Here is a 17,541-nt window from a genome sequence, read left to right on the forward strand (position 1 = left end):
CAGTGAACACACCAATGATAAGAAAGTGAAACAGCCTTATGGCTGAGACAGAGAAAGTTTTAGTGGTCTGGATAGAAGATCAAACCAGTCACATTTCCTTAAATCAAAGTCTAATCCAGGGCAAGGCACTAACTCCCTTCAGCTCTGTGAAGGCTGAGAGTGGTGAGGAAGCTGCAGAAGAAAAAATGGAGTTAACAGAGGTTGGTCTATGAAGTCCAAGGAAATATGCCATCTCTATCATATAAAAATGCAAGTTGAAGCAGCAATTGCTGAAGTAGAAGCTACAGCAAGTTATCCAGAAGATCTAGCTAAGATCATTGATAAAGGTGGCTACACTAAACAACAGATTTCCAATATGGATAAAACAGCCTTCTATTTGAAAAAGATGCCATCTAGGACTTTTATAGCTAGAGAGAGGTCAATGCCTGGCTTCAAAGCTTCAAGAACAGGCTCTGGTTAAGGGCTGACGCAGCTGGTGAACCCAATGCTCATTTACCATCCCCTGAAAATCCTAGGGCCCTTAAGAATTATGCTAAATCTACTCTGCCTGTGTGCTATAAGTGGAAAAACAAAACCTGGGCAACAGCACATCAGTTTACAGCATGGTTTTTTGAGTATTTTAAGCCCACTGTTGAGACCGACTGCTCAGAAAAAGATTTCTTTCAAAATATGACTACTAATTGACAATGTACCTAGTCACCAACAGCTCTGATGGAAATATACAAGATGATTAATGTTGTTTTCATGCCTACTGACACAACATCCATTCTACAGCCCATGGATCAAGGAATAATCCACTTTCAAGTCTTCTTATCTAAGAATACGAAATACATTTCTTAAATCTATAGCTGTCATAAACAGTGATCACTCTGATAGATCTGGGTAAAGTAAACTGAAAACCTTCTGAAAAGGATTCACCATTCTAGATGCCATTAAAAACAATTGTCATTCATGGGAGGAAGTCAAAATATCAATGTCAATAGGAGTTTGGAAGAAGTTGATTCCAACCCTATGGACGACTTTGAGGGAGTCAAGATTTCAGTGAAGGAAGTCACTACAAATGTGGTGGAAACAGCAAGAGAAGTAGAATTAAAAGTGAGCCTGAAGATGTAACTGAATTGCTACAATCCCATGATAAAACTTTAATGGATGAGGAGTTGCTTTTTATAAATGAGCAAAGAAAATGCTGTCTTAAGATGGAATCTACTCCTGATGAAAATGCTGTGAACATGGCTAAAATGACAACATAGGATTTAGAATATTCCATAAACTTTTAAGCAGCAGCAGGGTTTGAGAGGATTGACTCCAATTGTACAAGATTTTCTACTTTGGGTAAAATGCTATCAAACAGCATCATATGCTACAGAGAAATCTTTCATGAAAGAAAGAGTCAATTGATGTGGCAAGCTTTATGGTTGTCTACTTTTAAGAAAATGCCACAGCCACCAGCCTTCAGTGACCATCACCCTAATCATTTAGCAGCCATCAACATTGAGGTAAGACCCTCCACCAGCAAAAATATTATGAACTGCTGAAGGTTCAGATGATCGTTAGCATTTTTTGGCAATAAAATATTTTTTAATTATGTATATTTTTTAGACATAATGCTATTGCACACTGTATAGACTACAGTATAGTGTAACTCTAACTCCCATATGCACTTGGAAACCAAAAGATTCATCTGACTCGCTTTATTGCAAGATTCACTTTATTGCAGTGGTCTAGACTAGAACCTGCAATATCTCTGAATAATGCCTGTATAGAGCTAGGGCCCACAGCATTGTTTCCTGGACCACAATAGGCAGGGTATGGTTCTAGGGACCCCCAAATAGCAGGATTTTTCTTACTGTAACTGTGTCTTGACCAGAGCAGTGGCTGTATGGCCCTAGACCGGTGGCCTTCTGATCACAGAAGAGGCAGAAACTCCCTTGGGGGCCTGGTACTGGGACAGCTGGAAGCTCAAACTCCCTCACAACCATTAAATACTATTCAATGTTCAGTAACAAATTCCTTTCCACTTAAAAAAAGTGATTAGAGGAGTAAACGGGAGAACTATGTAACTAAAGACAATCTTTATTGACAGCTGATTTTTTGTTGTTGTTGTTGTTGCATTTTTAGTAAAGATGGGGTTTTGTCATGTTTCCAAGGCTGGTCTCAAACTCCTGGGCTCAAGCAGTCTGCTCAGCCTCGGCCTCCAAAGCGCTGGGATTACAGGTGTGAGCCACAGTGCCCAGCCAACAGCTGATATTGTAAATACTCAAAGCCATAAAAGTGAAGGTGAAAACAATATGTCATTCAACAATAAAAAATATTTCTTAACAGTAAATACCTTATTAAAACTTTATTTTAAATGCATTTTGAAAATGGAAAAAAATGGCAGTTTTCACTGAATACCACACCTACCACCAGACTACTCTAAACATATTCTAACAACAAAGACGGTGATGAGAACAAAGGAAGTCAATTTGTAGGTTGCCATGAAAAATAAGAAATAATTCGTTCCATAAACCAATCCTCCCCCCGGAAAAATCTTCTTATATAAGACCTTTCAATTTACATGTATTTATTGACTAACAAACCACACCTAGAAATAAACTGTTTGGAATAAAGATATACTATTTGCATAAAACAAATGACCTATTCTAGGTGTCTTTTTTTTTAATTTTTTTTTTTTATTTTTTTTAGAGACAGGGTCTCACTCTGTCACCAGGCGGGAGTGCGGTGGCATCATCACAGCTCACTGCAGCCTTGAAATCCTAGGCTCAAGCCATCCTCCAGGCCCAAGCAATCCTCCTGCCTTAGCCTCCCAAGTAGCTGGGATTACAGGTGCATGCCACCAAGCCCAACTAATTTTTTTTAAATTTTTTGTAGTGACAGGGTCTCACTATATTGATCAGGCTGGTCTTGAACTCCAGGTCTCAAGCAATCTTCCCACCTTGGCCTCCCAAAGTGCTGAGACTACAAGTATGAGCCACTGTGCCCGTATCATATCACTTTACTATATGGTCCAGCAGTTAGATATAAAGGCAATACAAGATTAGGAATTCATTACATTTTAGAAGTATAACAATTTTTCATAAACACATCTATTCAACTTTTCCAACCATAATATAAGGACATATGTCTTTGTTATGATTATAACCATAATAAAATGTATAGTAATTCACCTAGGTAAATATAAGGATATAGGGGAAATATTTCAACAATTTAAAAAAACAATTTTAAGCATGCTAGGGAGAACATTTTTAATTTTGCCATTTTTTTGAATCTGTATTTAAAGATCTTTTTGCAACTCACATTATTTGTAGTCCATAATATAACCCCCCAAGCCTCTTGTGCCTTTTTCTGCCTGAGAAACTATGGCTTGCTGGCTCTCCCCACCCTCCAAAGAAAGTCATAAAAACTAACTCAAATGTAGGAACCATTAAATTTTGAATATGGAAATCATAGGGCAAAGGAAAAGGAGAATTCAAGCAGAGGAAGTGGAAATGGCAGAAGTGGGAAGCAGCCCATTAAGACAAAACTGGGCCAAGGCAGAGTGGGTGACAGGGCCTGTCATCAGAACAAACTGACAACAGGAGATGTGTTTCCCACCCCTGAAGGTCCTAAGAATAGAGAAGTAAGTGAAATGAAACTAACACTGGGCCTGCTACCATACATTTACAAAGATATTTTCATTTACTCCTCAAGGCAACTTTATGAGTTGGGACAACTACAGTCTGAATAAAATGAGCAACTCAACCAAGGTCATAAAGTAGGCAATGACAACCCTGGAGTTTTCTGCCTAGTCTTTTCCACATCATGGTAAACACAGATAATGATAATATATGTGCAGCAGGGTCAGATAAAGAGAAGAGACTGCTTGTAGCTGGTGGCAACTAGCCAGGAATTCTGATTGTCCCAGGTCCTACCTGGGCTTCCCTGAGGGCTAAGGGGTCAAAAGTCCAGCACACACAAAACCCACTCCTGGCTAGAGCTGAGAAAGTGTACTGTGTAATTTTTTCACAAAGCTGTTGCATTTTCCATTCTGCTCTATGCTGCTCAGTAGCTACACCCAGGTAAGTCTACAGCTAATTCTTTTCAGAGCAAAGGTCAGAAGTACCTCTACCCCAGGCCAAACATACCTTGACTGTAGGCCCTCTGCTAAAGCACAGGCTCTTTCCAATATTTTTTACTGGGGCGGGGGGGAGTCTTTTTTGAAAGACTAAGTTAATGTTTCCTAAAAAGAAAAAAATTTGCCCAACCCCTTGCTTATGTCAAAAATTCCCTCTAAAGTAGACAAAGGTAGTCATACCAGTAGGCTTAAAATAAAAACTACTAGACAAAGAAACATATGAGTAAGTTTTGGTATGTTTCTTTGTCTAGTAGTTTTCATTCAGTAAAGACAAATGACTGACATTACATTCTATGTCGCTTTAGTCAGAAGCAGGGAGCCACAGACAGGCATTCATTCAATGTCACAGGATAGGAGTGGGATCCTCCAGAAGCAAAGAATGGTGAAGAAACCTGAAAACATGGATAAACCTAAAAGAGGTTCTTATGCTGACAAACTCTGAAATGAAACACAAAATTTGGGAATGGACAGCTGGGTATTATTCTGAGGGAACTGTGGAAGATCAACAAATTGTCACAAGAGTCTAAGGACAAAAATAATTATAAAACGCTATTGTGGAAAATTCCGAATCAACCCAAACATCAATGGCATAGCACCACATTTAGACCTCTGGTATTATTTTCTAGAGTGGGGGAAAGCTACCAACCTATTTCTATAAATAAAGCTTTATTTGAACACACCTACGCCCACTTGGTCAGATACTGTATTTGGCTACAATGGCAGCAGATGCAATCACAGGGCTCACAAAGCCAGAAATATTTACTATGTGATCCTTCAGAGAAAAAAATTGTGAATCACTGTTCTATAAAAAAGCAGAATGGATTGAAAAAGTAGCCCTTACCCACTACCAACAGAAGACTACTAATAAGATTTACAAAAAGGCCTATTTCCATTATGTAACAGAAAACACGTATTTCTCAATTTTTATAGACCACTAAAATCAGTTTTATTCATTTATATATTGTTCTGCTTAACACTTTGATAGCTATTACAACAAAACCACTCGTTGTATAACCTCATTACCTAAATAGTATGGCAGGGCAGTTATTTTGACAAAGGTTAAAAAAGAAGTTATCCTGCTCAAAAATATTAAGGAATGCTTCATGATCATCTGTCCTTCTCATTCCCACTGCCCACTGAAAAGCATGAAATACACTCTGTAAGTGTTTTCTTCAGAATAAAAAAAAATTTGTAAAATTACACAACACCTAGGAATAATCAAACTATTAATTACCAAAGAATTCAGCAGTTTAGAAGTTTTATAACTCTGAGATTGAATTGTATCAATTTAAAAATTCTGAACTGCCATTATATTCTACAAATGCATATATTTGATTACAATTATGTAACCAAATGTTATTCATCCATATTCCCTATAAAAATGGGTGGAGGGGGGAGAATTAAGTTGAAAAAGTCTCAAAAGGGTAAAGAAATGCGTCTTAAAACATCTTGCTATATATTTACATAAATCCTGATGAAGTACTGATAAAACAATTCAGAGCAAACAGTAATCATACATGGTATTTCCAAGACACCCTTAAGTCGTACATTAAGTTTAATATGTTTTATAGACGATGCACTGAAATACCTACCCTCGTAGTTTTCCAACAAAAATTCGAAGGGGTAAACACTTAAATGTGAATGAAACCGGGAATGAGGACAGAGTGCTGTTTTGTGCAGCTGCAGCTGCAGCTACACTGTGTATTTTTAAAATACTACACTGTGCATTTTTAAAATACCAAAGCCTATTTAAAAAAAAAAAAAATCAAGGGAAACAAAACCTGAAAGAAATTTTGGAATTACCTACTTTTTTTTCCCCCAAAAGTGCGTAATCACTAACACTTAACTGGGCCCTGCTCTCAGGCCCAGTTCTCAGGTACCCTGAATGGTGGCGACATTTGTAATACTACAGAGGTACATTCTTAAAACATCAGATAGTTCCTAGGAAAATAGTGTTTAGTTCTGGAAACACTGTAAAAGTCTCTAATGATATCTCAGACCACATATTTAAGTGAAAAAAAGAAGTCTATATTTCAGTAAATGCGCAATAATTGAGGGGGAAAAAAAAGAATACTTAAATGTTTACAGTAAGTCAGAGCCCAAAACTATCAACTGCAAGCACCAGGAAAGATTTGGGGGATGGGGTCCTTATGAGATTAAGTACTTATTTACACAAACTGTAACTGCACTGGACTTCTGGTCATTACGATGCAATTTTTTTTTAAATTTATTAATCAGGTATGTTAGCTATAGAGGCATCAAATCTCCCCTCCTCTACTAGTACACTGCCATCATACCTACGTGCTTTCCTCATTCTTTGGTTAAGTGCTGTTTTACTGGGATGGAAACGAACTCGAAATTGTCCAGACAGGAAAATATGAAAGGGGGAAAGGAATGGTGGGTGCTACATGTATTATCTCAATAAATAAACCTAAATACTAGTTCAGACTATAAAATGAGTCTGTACGCTTAGAAATAAAGTTAGTCTTGCTAAATTGGTAAGATTTTTAACCATGGAAAGATTCCCAAGAAGTTGTGAAAACGCCTAACGATTTAGATTCTGACATTTAGTAGTTTTCATTTTCAGGTAATTTCAGAGTAAAACCCGCCTCAGTCACATGGACTATATTCAGTCTGCTGACCAACTTCGCTTCTTATCTACTATAAACTTTCAGTAGTAGTTAAGTTCTAGGTGCAGCTGAATCACGAAACGGGACACCTAGGATGGCTCAGGGAAAACTGAAGCCCCCATCCTCCTTCCTTCCTTCCTTTCTTTCTTTCTCCAGGCTGGCCCTCAGCCTGGCGCCCCTCCCGCAGACATCCCTGGAGAAAGAACTAACGCGGCCTTCTCCGAGCCCAGGGCTGGAGTAGGAAGTACCCGCCCTCCCGAACGCGAGGTCCTGGCTGCGCATTGGCTGCGAAGGCCGTCAGTACTCCGGAGGGCGGAGCCTCCCGGCACCCAGCGGAATCTCAGGCCCGCACCTACGGGAGGGTCCCCCGGGCTCCCGGGCTCCTTCCTCCCCCTTAACACTACCCCCGCACACACACCGGCCCCGAGAAGGCAACCAGCCTCCTCAAACGGTTCCTTTGCCTTTTTATTTCGCAGGCCTTCCTCTCACCCCATACAGTTACTGCCCCTTTGACTCCTCCGAGAGGCAAAGCTTTTTCAAAGCTCTAACACCTCTCCCCTACCCCAGCAAGTTCCCCGTGCAAGACCAAATAGAGGATGCCGCCGTTTTAGAAGTGAAGCAAGCTGTGGACTGGATCTCGCCGAGGGAGAGAGGATTCCTTCCTCTGGAAATAAAATAACTGCTAAGATTTTAAGTTAACTGTTTCAAGAGCACTTGGCCATCACCAAGTGTTACAAACCAAGAATACTCAGCGGCCATTCAACAAGAGTTGCCACAAAGCATTAGAGGGTTAACTGTATCTCCTGTTTTACTGTTCACCGTTTTCAGGGTTTGACCGGTTGTCCCAAACATACTGTAGCTTTTGAGTGCAAGGACTATGCCATTCTTCGACCACACCACCAGCAGCTCAAGGTCCTGAACAGAACATATTTATAATACACATACTCTGTACTTTAATTCTCTAATGCAACCTGACAAGACATACTGCTGTCGCCTGGAGGGAGTGTGCATACCCTTGAAACTGTAAATTCCTTGGAGGAGGAACTAGAAACAGTGGTTCCCATTATGATGGGTACATTAGGCTCTACAAACTATGGAAATGTGGTGTTTTCAATTGCATCCTTGAGCTCAGTAACCTCAAAGGAGAATAATCATTTTATTTCTGTGTATTTCTGATTTTCAGTTCAGTCACCAGAATTGCGCAAGGACAGTAACATGTATCTTACTGTAAACTAAGTATATTTTTTAGCATTTCTCCCCAGTGAGGACTACAGCTAGGCGAGAACACGATACATCATCTCTCCGCCACCCCAGTACGCTTCCAGTGCAAGACTAAATAGAGGATGCTGCGGTTTTAGGAGTGAAGGCCTACAGTGTAACAGAGGCAACAGAAGTTCTTTAGCTCTCAAGGCAGCATCCTCTAGGTTGTGCTCGCTTCCTTACACTGTTCTGCGGTCATACGGTCTTGTCGCTTTTCTCTGTTTTCCTTTGGCTACCCTTCTCTGACTTTGGCCTCAGTTTTCAATTTCTTTTCCATTGCCACCATCACCAGCAATGTTCGCTATTGCCTCGCAATCCCTCTCTCCGACATTTTGTAATCCCGAGTCTCTCCCAAGTTCATTCTCCAACAGACCTCTCACGCTCCCTGTACTTCTGAAGCCACTTCGGATTCTCCCCTATCTGCCGGCTCCCACCACCCACTCTCTTCCAGCGCACTTCACTTTCCTAAGTCGGGCTGCTGCCGAATCCTGACAGACGGACTTCACCAATCCGCGAGAGATAAATAACCGACGTCGCCAATGAGCATCCGCCGGGAGGCGGGACTTCGCTTAAGTTCCTCGGGTCCTGAAACCAAAGACCTGTTGCCGCCGCCGCCGTGGCCGCGGGGTTTCTTAGTTACCGCGGCGCCCTTGGCGCTTGGGCCTCTAGAGCCGGGGCCAAGTATGAAGTTTCCTGCCGCCCCCTCCCACCGCTGCCAACGAACAAGACCGAAACCCCCATCCGCCTCGAGCGCAGCGCGCCCCGCCCCACCTACCCCGAGCGAGGGTATGCTGGAGGCCGCCCCGCGCGGTCCCGACCTCCCTCTCCCGGCCCGACTCCCGCAGGCGGCCCCTCCCGGCAGGAGCTGCCCGGTCCGGGCGCCTGAACCCTGGGCAGCGACTCACCAGGAAGTTGGGAGTTTTCCGTTCTCCCGCCCGCGAGAGACCTTGGGCGGGCGGGTGGCTCGGCGCGGCGCCGCCGTCCGAAAGCGCACTGGGCCGGGGGCTGAGGCTGCGAGGCCCGGAGCCTGTCGGCCACCTCCCGCCGCGCCGCCCCGGCGGAGGCTGCGGGCGCGGGGCACCCACCCTGCGCACTGCGAGGCGCGTCCGGTGTGCGAGCCTAGCGGCGGCCCATCCTCCCGCGACTCCCGATCCTTCTCCTGCTGCTGCCGCTGTCAGGAGTGTAAACATCCCGGCATCCCCGAGGAGAGGGGCGGGGCGGGCGCCGGCCCCACCCCGCGCCGTGAGTCCAGGCCGGCTGCCCGAGGGAGGCTTCCCGCCTGCGTCCCCGGCGCTCCCTGGAGCTGGGGGAGCCTCGGCGGTTTCCCTACTGGAGCCGAAGCCGCTCTGGAGGAGCCCCTCCTAGCCCCTCTCTTCCGGTTGTCAGGCCTAGCGTGGTGCGGGGCACCGCGTCCGGTCCCCTGAGCCCTCTTCCCCGGCTTCAGGTCAACTTCCCACCGAACCCAGGGTCGGCTGCTTTTTAAGAACTTGTTTTTTCTTCATTTATATGTAAGTGCCCCCACTTGCAAGCGGTGAACCGACTTACTGATGTTCCCTTCTGGACCACAGCGTTTGTGATCCCATCTTCTTTTACCAGGTGATTTAAACTACCTCTGTGTTTAATGTGGAGTGCAGGGAAATGAGAAAAAAAAAAAAAAAAAAGGCGTTTTCCTGAGTCTGGCTAAGCAAACGTTGCATGAAAGTGTCCCAGCATAGAGGACAGGGGCTTTTACAACATTCCAGAAGGTAAACTCCCTGGTGTGGTACGGAGGATCTTTGAAATAAATATGTGCAAAATCACCCAGAACCCTAGTACACGAAACTGCAAAAGGAATGCTTTGACACTAGCAGCTTCACGACTTCAGTAACAGGGCATGAACTACTCGAGGAGACGGCTAGGAGGCAGTATGGAGTCGGCCATGCCTTAATTCTCGTCTCAACTCAGTGATTAATTTTGTGACCTGGCTGCAAGTTATTTAACCTCTCCAAGTCTCAGTAACTCTCTGTAAAAGGAGATTAGTTGTAATACCAACCTCTAGGACCATAGTTAGAATTAAGTGAGATAAAGCAAAGTGCTTAACCACAGAGCTTGGCATATAAGACGTGCTCATTAAATTGTTGCTGTTGTTCATAGGTCTCTCACTAGCTTAACTTCCCTGCCAAAAAGATTAGAGCCAAGAATGAGTAGATTATACCTCAAACATTTAAAATGTTAAAGCCATGAAATTAAGATCTGGAAAGTTTATTTTTAAAAAGAAAAATGGCTGGGCGCAGTGGCTCATGGCTGTAGTCCTAGCATTTTGGGAGGCCAAGTGGCGGGGGGGGGGGGCGGTGGATCACCTGAGGTCAGGAGTTCGAGACCAGCCTGGCCAACATGGGGAAACCCTGTCTCTACTAAAAATACAAAAACTAGCCGAGCGTGGTGGCAGGAGCCTATAATCCCAGCTACTGGGGAGGCTGAGGCAAAAGAATCACTTGAACCCGAGGCTGGGCGGAGGTTGCAGTGAGCAGAGATCGCGTTACTTCACTCCAGCGTGGGTGAAAGAGCGAAAATCGTCTCAAAAAAATAAATAAATAAATGAAAACGTTCACGATCTCAAGAGGAGGCCTTGATTCATGTGGCTCAACAAATATTCATAAATGGGCTAGGCAATGTTCTAAGGAATGAGGATACAACAGCTCACCGAGATATACAGTGCCTGCTGTCATAGAGCTTATATTGTAGTCGGAAAGGCGAAAAAAAAAAAAGCCAATAAATACCTACTATGCCAGATGGTGAGTCATAGAAAAATAAAGCAGGGTAAGGAGACATGGGGAGGGAGGATGCTATTTTAAATATGTTTGTCTGGGAATGCCTCTCTGACATTTGAGCAGAGAACTAAGGAAGTGAGAAATTAGCCATTTGGCTACCCAGGGTTAGAATATTTTACACAGAAGGATCAGCAAATGCAAAGACCCTAAGTGGAAGTGGGCTTGGCATGTTTGAGAAATAGGCAGGAGGTCAGTGTAGGCTAGAATTCAGTGAGCAGTGGGAGAGCAGCTGACTAAATCAGAAGAGGGAGTAGGGTACAAGAAGGGTATAGTTGTAGAATCTTGTAACCTTTAAAATTTATTCTGAATGAAAAGGAGAGCCATTGGAGGAGTGACCAAATTTGATTTGGGTTGGGAGAGAAGAGCTGCACTGTGGAGAACAGATTGAGCCTAAGAGCAACTAGATGTTAGAAGACTATTGTAATGATCCAGATAAAATACATTGATGACAGACCAGAGTGCAGGTGGTAAAAATGGTGAGATTCCATTTCTAAGAGCAAACAAGATTTGCTGATGTATTGAATGTCAGGTAAGAAAGGAGTCAAGAACGAAGCCAATGAAATTGGCATTTGAACCAGATCATTTTATCAGGTCACACCAAATCAAATCTGTCAGTCAATAGAAACAGTGTCACTGGCGTCATACACAGGCACACATTGCAGGAAAAAAATAACCAGATATCTTTAGGGTAAATACATGTCAACCTCAGACCAGACATATGTGTAAGGTTTTTTTCTGTTTGTTTTGGTTTTGTTTTGTATTGTTTTTTTTTTTTTTGGAGACAGCCTCTTACTCTGTCACCCAGCCTGGAGTGCAGTGGCGTGATCTCAGCTCACTGCAACCTCCACCTCCCAGGTTCAAGTGATTCTCCTGCCTCAACCTCTTGAGTAGCTGGGATTACAGGCATGTGCCGCCACACCTGGCTAATGTTTGTATTTTTGGTGCAGACAGGGTTTCACCATGTTGGCCAGGCTGGCCTCGAACTCATGAACTCAAATGGTCTGCCCACCTCAGCCTCCCAAAGTGGTGTGAGCCACTGTGCCCAGCCAGTTTGGTGTTTTTTGTTTTTTAATAAACTACAGATTTATCTATGACCAAATATTCCATTGGTAAAAGCAAAACGCATACACCTTGAGAACACTGACATAGTCAAATGGATCAAAATGAGCTCATGAAGTCCTACTAGCTGAAAAGACTGTTGAGGAAGAATCCTTATCAGTGGCTATATGGTGCCCAAAGTATTGAAATACTCTGATATGTCCTATTTCTTCACCTTAAAATACTGCTAAGCTACAGCTAAATAGTCATACAGTGTTTCAAAGATTGGAAGGTTGTCAGAACTGAATCCACCACACTTTTTCTCTTTAGCTTTTTATCAGCTTTGTGATGGATAGGGAAAGTTGTTCCTGGCCACAGGCCTCCTGGCTGTGAGCAAATGCTAATGGAAATGCAGAAAAACCTGGCCAAAGAGGATCTGTGGTCCAGGATCTTTAGAATAGAATCTAGCCTTAACTGCTTTTCTATTCATCTCCCCACCAAGCTTGCTCCAAAAATGCTTGTTTGGCTTCATGAAACACATTAATTATAGTCCTTTATATGAAGTACTTAGTGTTTATACCTAATTACCACGCAATACATACCATTAACTATCAGATTAACTTTGCTGTAAGTGGTTTTTGATTATTACACTTGAAACCTCTCAGTTACACCAAGTTTTTATGTTTTGTTATTCATATATCTTACTGGCCCCACAGGTAATATCAATTATTGAAACTACTCTTTCTCCCTAGGCTAACCCAGACAAGATGTTATGTACTGGGATCAGTGTAAATGCAATTTCTCTGTAAGGAGAGAAGCTTACTAGAAAAACATTTTCTTAAGGAAAAATGATGAAGTAATACTAAAAATAATTCTCCTTTGAAAGAGATCTTAGCCACTGGGGTAGACCAGAAAGGTCTAGCCTTCTTGACTCAAACATAGTGCTGGCAACAGGTGTATTTAAAAAGCTACTAGTGGTATTGGCAGCCACTGAATTTGGCAGCTAACTGGTGATGAGGCTTAGTCAAGCTGTTGAAATGTCTGGACTCAACTGGGCCAAGAGGAGGAAGTCAGAGTGCAGACTGCAAGCAACTCAAGGGAGATCACTTTTCTCTGGCCCTGGCTGTGGTCACTATACAAAGTCAGAAAATAAATCTTTATCTTACTTTGAAAACACCCATGAAAAATAGTGGGAAGTTACTTTTTCACCTTTAATGACCTCTTGCATTTCATTGTTAATAGATCATGCAGATGAACTTCCCATTAAAACAATAAAATTGGCCTAAATTTCATTCTCACATCAAATCCCTAGAATTCAAAATCACAGAAAGACAACTCTCCTATGTCCCAATTATCTAGTTATGGTATTTTGAGAATACAGTTCATGGTTAAAAATAGTGGCATTACCACCAGTGGCTTTTCCTGGCTATTTTTATAGTAGTTATTAAACTGAGGAAGCATTTCAATTCACTATGTATATTTTTAATGTAGAGAAATGTAGTATTTTATATTGGTTGCAAAACAGGAAAGAAACAGTACAACTAGCAGTTTATGTCATGATTTCGTTTGGTCAGCAGAATATAACCGAATTTATGTTTTTTTATAGTATAAAAGCCAAAGGGCCAATATGCAGTAAGTAATAAGTCACAGCAATGAAGAAAATATATTCAGAAATTATTTCCCTTTTCATTCTTGTACACCCCATCCTTAATGTGGAGCCAAACCATGAAGCCATTTCGCAGAACCTAATTTCCTCAACAATGGTGGCATTTTCAGTCACAAGTGTTCACAAGCACCCCTCAATTATCTATGCTAACAGAGAGCTGTGGTGATACAATAATCAAATCCCAAAGATAATTTTTTAAATTATAGGTTTCTTTGGAATATTTGGTATGTGTGCATGTGTCTACCTGGAAGAGATGTTACAAAAATCTTGTGATTTCACAAAGCTAAATGTAAAGATTTCAGAGTCCTGTATCATCTCTCTGTTCTCTCTCTCTCTCTCTCTCTTCTGACATACCCTCTTTTGTGCTCCTCAGTTCAGTCTTGGGTTGCAGCAGATCCACTCAGGTCTGAGCATTAGAAACAACTGTCTATTTCTTAATAGGAAAGAAAATGGAAGATTATAAGTATTTCTGTTTACTTTTAGTATTTCCTAATAGTTAAATCGAGAGGCTATCCTTTGGCTACAGAGCCAAAAGTATATCCCAAAAAATACAAAAAGTGAAAAGTTGCATTAGTACTGCTTTCATCTTTTGAACCCTCTTTGTTCATACTTAAGCCTTTATTGCTTAAAACATATATCTCTTCCATTTTTTTTTCCAGTTGTTCCACTGAATGGCAGAAGTGTGCTTTAAAATACCTCAGTAATTATTTCTTCAGCAATTCACTTGCAGTGTTAATGTTCAGTCTATTTGAAAATGCAGGAAGGATGTGAGTAAAACCAGATTTGGAATCATGCCACATCGAATCCAAACACATACTGAAAGCAGGCTCTACACTATAACAACAAATCTAATTAATCATAAACAGCCTAGACATTCTCCATAATTCTGCCATGGAATTCGCCATTAGATAAGATTCAAATTATAGAGATATTTTAATTATTTAATCACTCATCCAGCTTTTCCATGCAAATGTTAGCATTGTGTAAAGGAAGGAGCACCTGGAACAACATTTTCCAGAATTAACACAGTGTCATTTCCAAAGCTTGATAATCTGTGGGGGAAAGTAAGAGATACGATTACAAACTTCATGAAGTGCTACCTCTTCCTTAAAAGTAAGGGCAAGAACCTTTAAATTCATAAGGCCTTCAAGCTCTGGAGAAGGCCAGGCAATATTTATGTATAGGCTTATGGGATAATCTGTTCTTTCAAGGGGTAGAAGACAAACAGTAGAATGCCACTTCATGGAAACTGCAAACAATCCTAATTGGACAATATTGTTATGTTTGCCAATCAGTATTATTTATTACTACATAATTATTACCTATTATGTAAAATATGTTTAATCTGTAGAACCTTTAAATTATTATAAAGGTGTTTATATATGTTTCTAAAATACTTTATATATATGTGTATATATATATATATAAATATAATGTACCATTTGAGCAACCAAAATATGCAACTGTTTAAACCTCTGTTTTTATTTGTCCTCTCCTTGTTCAAATTGAGAGGTTAAAAAATAACTTTTTTCTGAAGACAAGTAAATAACAAAAATATTACTTCTTTATGTTCTAAATTAAATGAAATTAATATTTTATCAGGTCTACATCCTATGACTCCTATCTAAGATTATAGTCAGGTATGTTTCACTATTTTACAATAGGATGTTTGAAAATATAATGTAAATAGAGATGACTGGAAAAAACATGAAAATGAACTAAGTCATATCAGTTAATTTTAATTTCCTGTATAATTTTTTCAAAAAAATACATGCCTATAGTTGCTACATAACCAAACCTTTATTATTAATACATGATTAGGGAGGTTATCATGCTGTCTTGAAATATAAATATGTAGAGAGATTATATTAAGTCAGAATAATCATATCATCTGAATCTTTGCTGCTGATTGTTTAGCCCCTGAGGGCTAGAATCTACTTCTATACTTTCAGTACCTAGTATTTTAATTCCTTTTATGGTTAGTCTATGTATTTTTTTGTTCGTGATTCTTTAAAATTATGTTTACATAAACTATACAAAAATAACTGCCAATAACCCCATTTGTTTCTTAACACATATTGAGATAATCAGTTGCTATATGTACAGATGTTCACACTATGATAAGGCAATACCTCATGAATTAGTTCTAAAGGCAGTGCAGCTTTGGGGTAGAATTTCAGGAGTGTTTTCCAGCTAGGTTTTACCTAGGATGACAGATTGTAACTGATGCAAAGGAAAAGATGGTGGAACTGAAGTTGAGAACAGAAGTACCCACTATCACAAACTACATGGGTGTTTTCCCAGATATAATGTCCCGTGATAGCAAGAGAACAAACTTTTGTACTAATAGACTCAGCCCTCTCCTTCATCAGTAAAGACAGTTTAATAAAGTGTCTTAAAGTGAAACATGAAAAATTTACAAAAGATATGGCTTCGAATTTAGTCTAAGAAAGAGTTCCTAAATTTGTAGGGTAGGCTCTCACCCTCTCTAATAAAATATTAAGAGGAATACAGCTCATCTCTCTGGCCCTGGTTTAAAAGTAACCTGTTCAGAAGTAAGAAGATGGGCTAGCATCACATAATCTTACATATAACTTAGTAGCAGTGCAGCACCAGGGAAACATGTAGGTAAGTCAAGTTGACCTCCATGTTTCCTTCACTGGTTGCCCTGGGTACAGAGTTTTGTTCTCATTCACTATCATGTAGTAATGATACAATTTGAGTTTTCTGTTTTTAAGGTTAATAACTGTTAGTGCATGTGTTTGTTTTTCGATCTGAAACTTGCACATAGGTTTAATTCCTTTGGTTCTTAAATGTTTTTTGATCTTTGATATCTCTGTCAAATTATATATGCTTTTGGAAATCAGTTACACTCTAAGCCTACTTAATGAGCCCCCTATGGGGATAAGTAGACAGTCTGAAGAGAACAAAGGATAAGCTTCTCTAAGAGGAAATAACAAGAAGGAACATACTGTAGATAGGATAGTCCACGAATGCTTCTCTGAGGAAGTGACATTTAAAGTAATATCTGAGGGGTATAAAGGAACCAGCATGGTGTAGCACCTACACTGAAGTCCAGAGGCAGCTACATCTGTTTTTCCTTCCATCCACATGGAAGAAAAGCATGCAGGAGTTCATAGGCCTGGAAATACACATATGTCTACTCAGTGGCTTCATTTTCATTAACTTGGGAGCAGCCAAATTGCTATTGACCTAATAAAGTTTCCATCCGTGGAAAGAAAAGTTGGAAAAATTTTCCACCAAGAAAGCCTCAGAATTATGCCTATGGTTTATTCTTTTCTGCCTTCTTTTTTACTTTCCTCCTTTCCTACTCCTCCCTCTCCACAATCTCCTTCCCTTCCTCCTTCCTTCCTTCTTTCTTTCCCCAGACATATTTATTGAGTTATTCCCATGCATTACAAATCCAGTGGAATCTGCAAATACAACATTTCATCGTTTCTAAGCAACTTTTTTTAGCATTTCACATCTGTGAGGTTAGAAAGCATTTTATGTTCAATTAACTAGAATCAATGAATTATGATACAATGGTACATAACAATGAATCCACTTTAAGAGAAACAAACATTTTAATCAAAATCTGGGTATCAAATGCAAATTGTAAGTAAATTTTCTATAAGGATTATGTGAGTAAGGCACTAAATTGAATCTACTTATTTTTGTACAAGCTGTTCTCTTTAGAATTATATACTTTACAACTCAATATTTGCTGTATTTCATTGTTTCAGTAAATTTTTAAAAATCTGAAATAATGGAAAGTCATTAATGAAAAAATAACACTTCATAAAGCGCATCTAGTAATTTAGTCATTATGAATAAAGCACCTTTCACTGCCAAGTGGCTGCATAGCTTAATTATGAGAAAGTGTATACGGGAAAAAAGCAAAATGATAATAATTGCCAAGCAGACTATCTTCCAAGTGATAGCAACTAGTGGGGAGTGAGACAAACTGTACCTCCACATTTCCAAAAGATGAAGTGAGAAAAATAGTAAATACCCCAAATA

The 17,541-nt window shown here is 40.5% G+C and overlaps 1 protein-coding gene across 2 annotated transcripts in view; it reads right to left on the reverse strand.

The window, feature by feature from the left end:
* Positions 1-9,223, reverse strand: part of NEK7 (NIMA related kinase 7) — a 165,214-nt gene extending 155,991 nt beyond the window's left edge. The window contains exon 1 of one of the 2 annotated variants that reach the window (XM_001139810.8): positions 8,910-9,223. The gene's annotated coding sequence lies outside the window, so the exon portion shown is untranslated. The remainder of the gene's footprint in view (positions 1-8,909) is intronic. The other variant, XM_016935078.4, reaches the window with a different exon arrangement.
* Between the last annotated feature and the right edge of the window lie 8,318 nt (positions 9,224-17,541).

The sequence above is a fragment of the Pan troglodytes genome, chromosome 1 (assembly GCF_028858775.2).
Source record: "Pan troglodytes isolate AG18354 chromosome 1, NHGRI_mPanTro3-v2.0_pri, whole genome shotgun sequence".
NCBI classification, from domain to species: Eukaryota; Metazoa; Chordata; class Mammalia; order Primates; family Hominidae; genus Pan; species Pan troglodytes.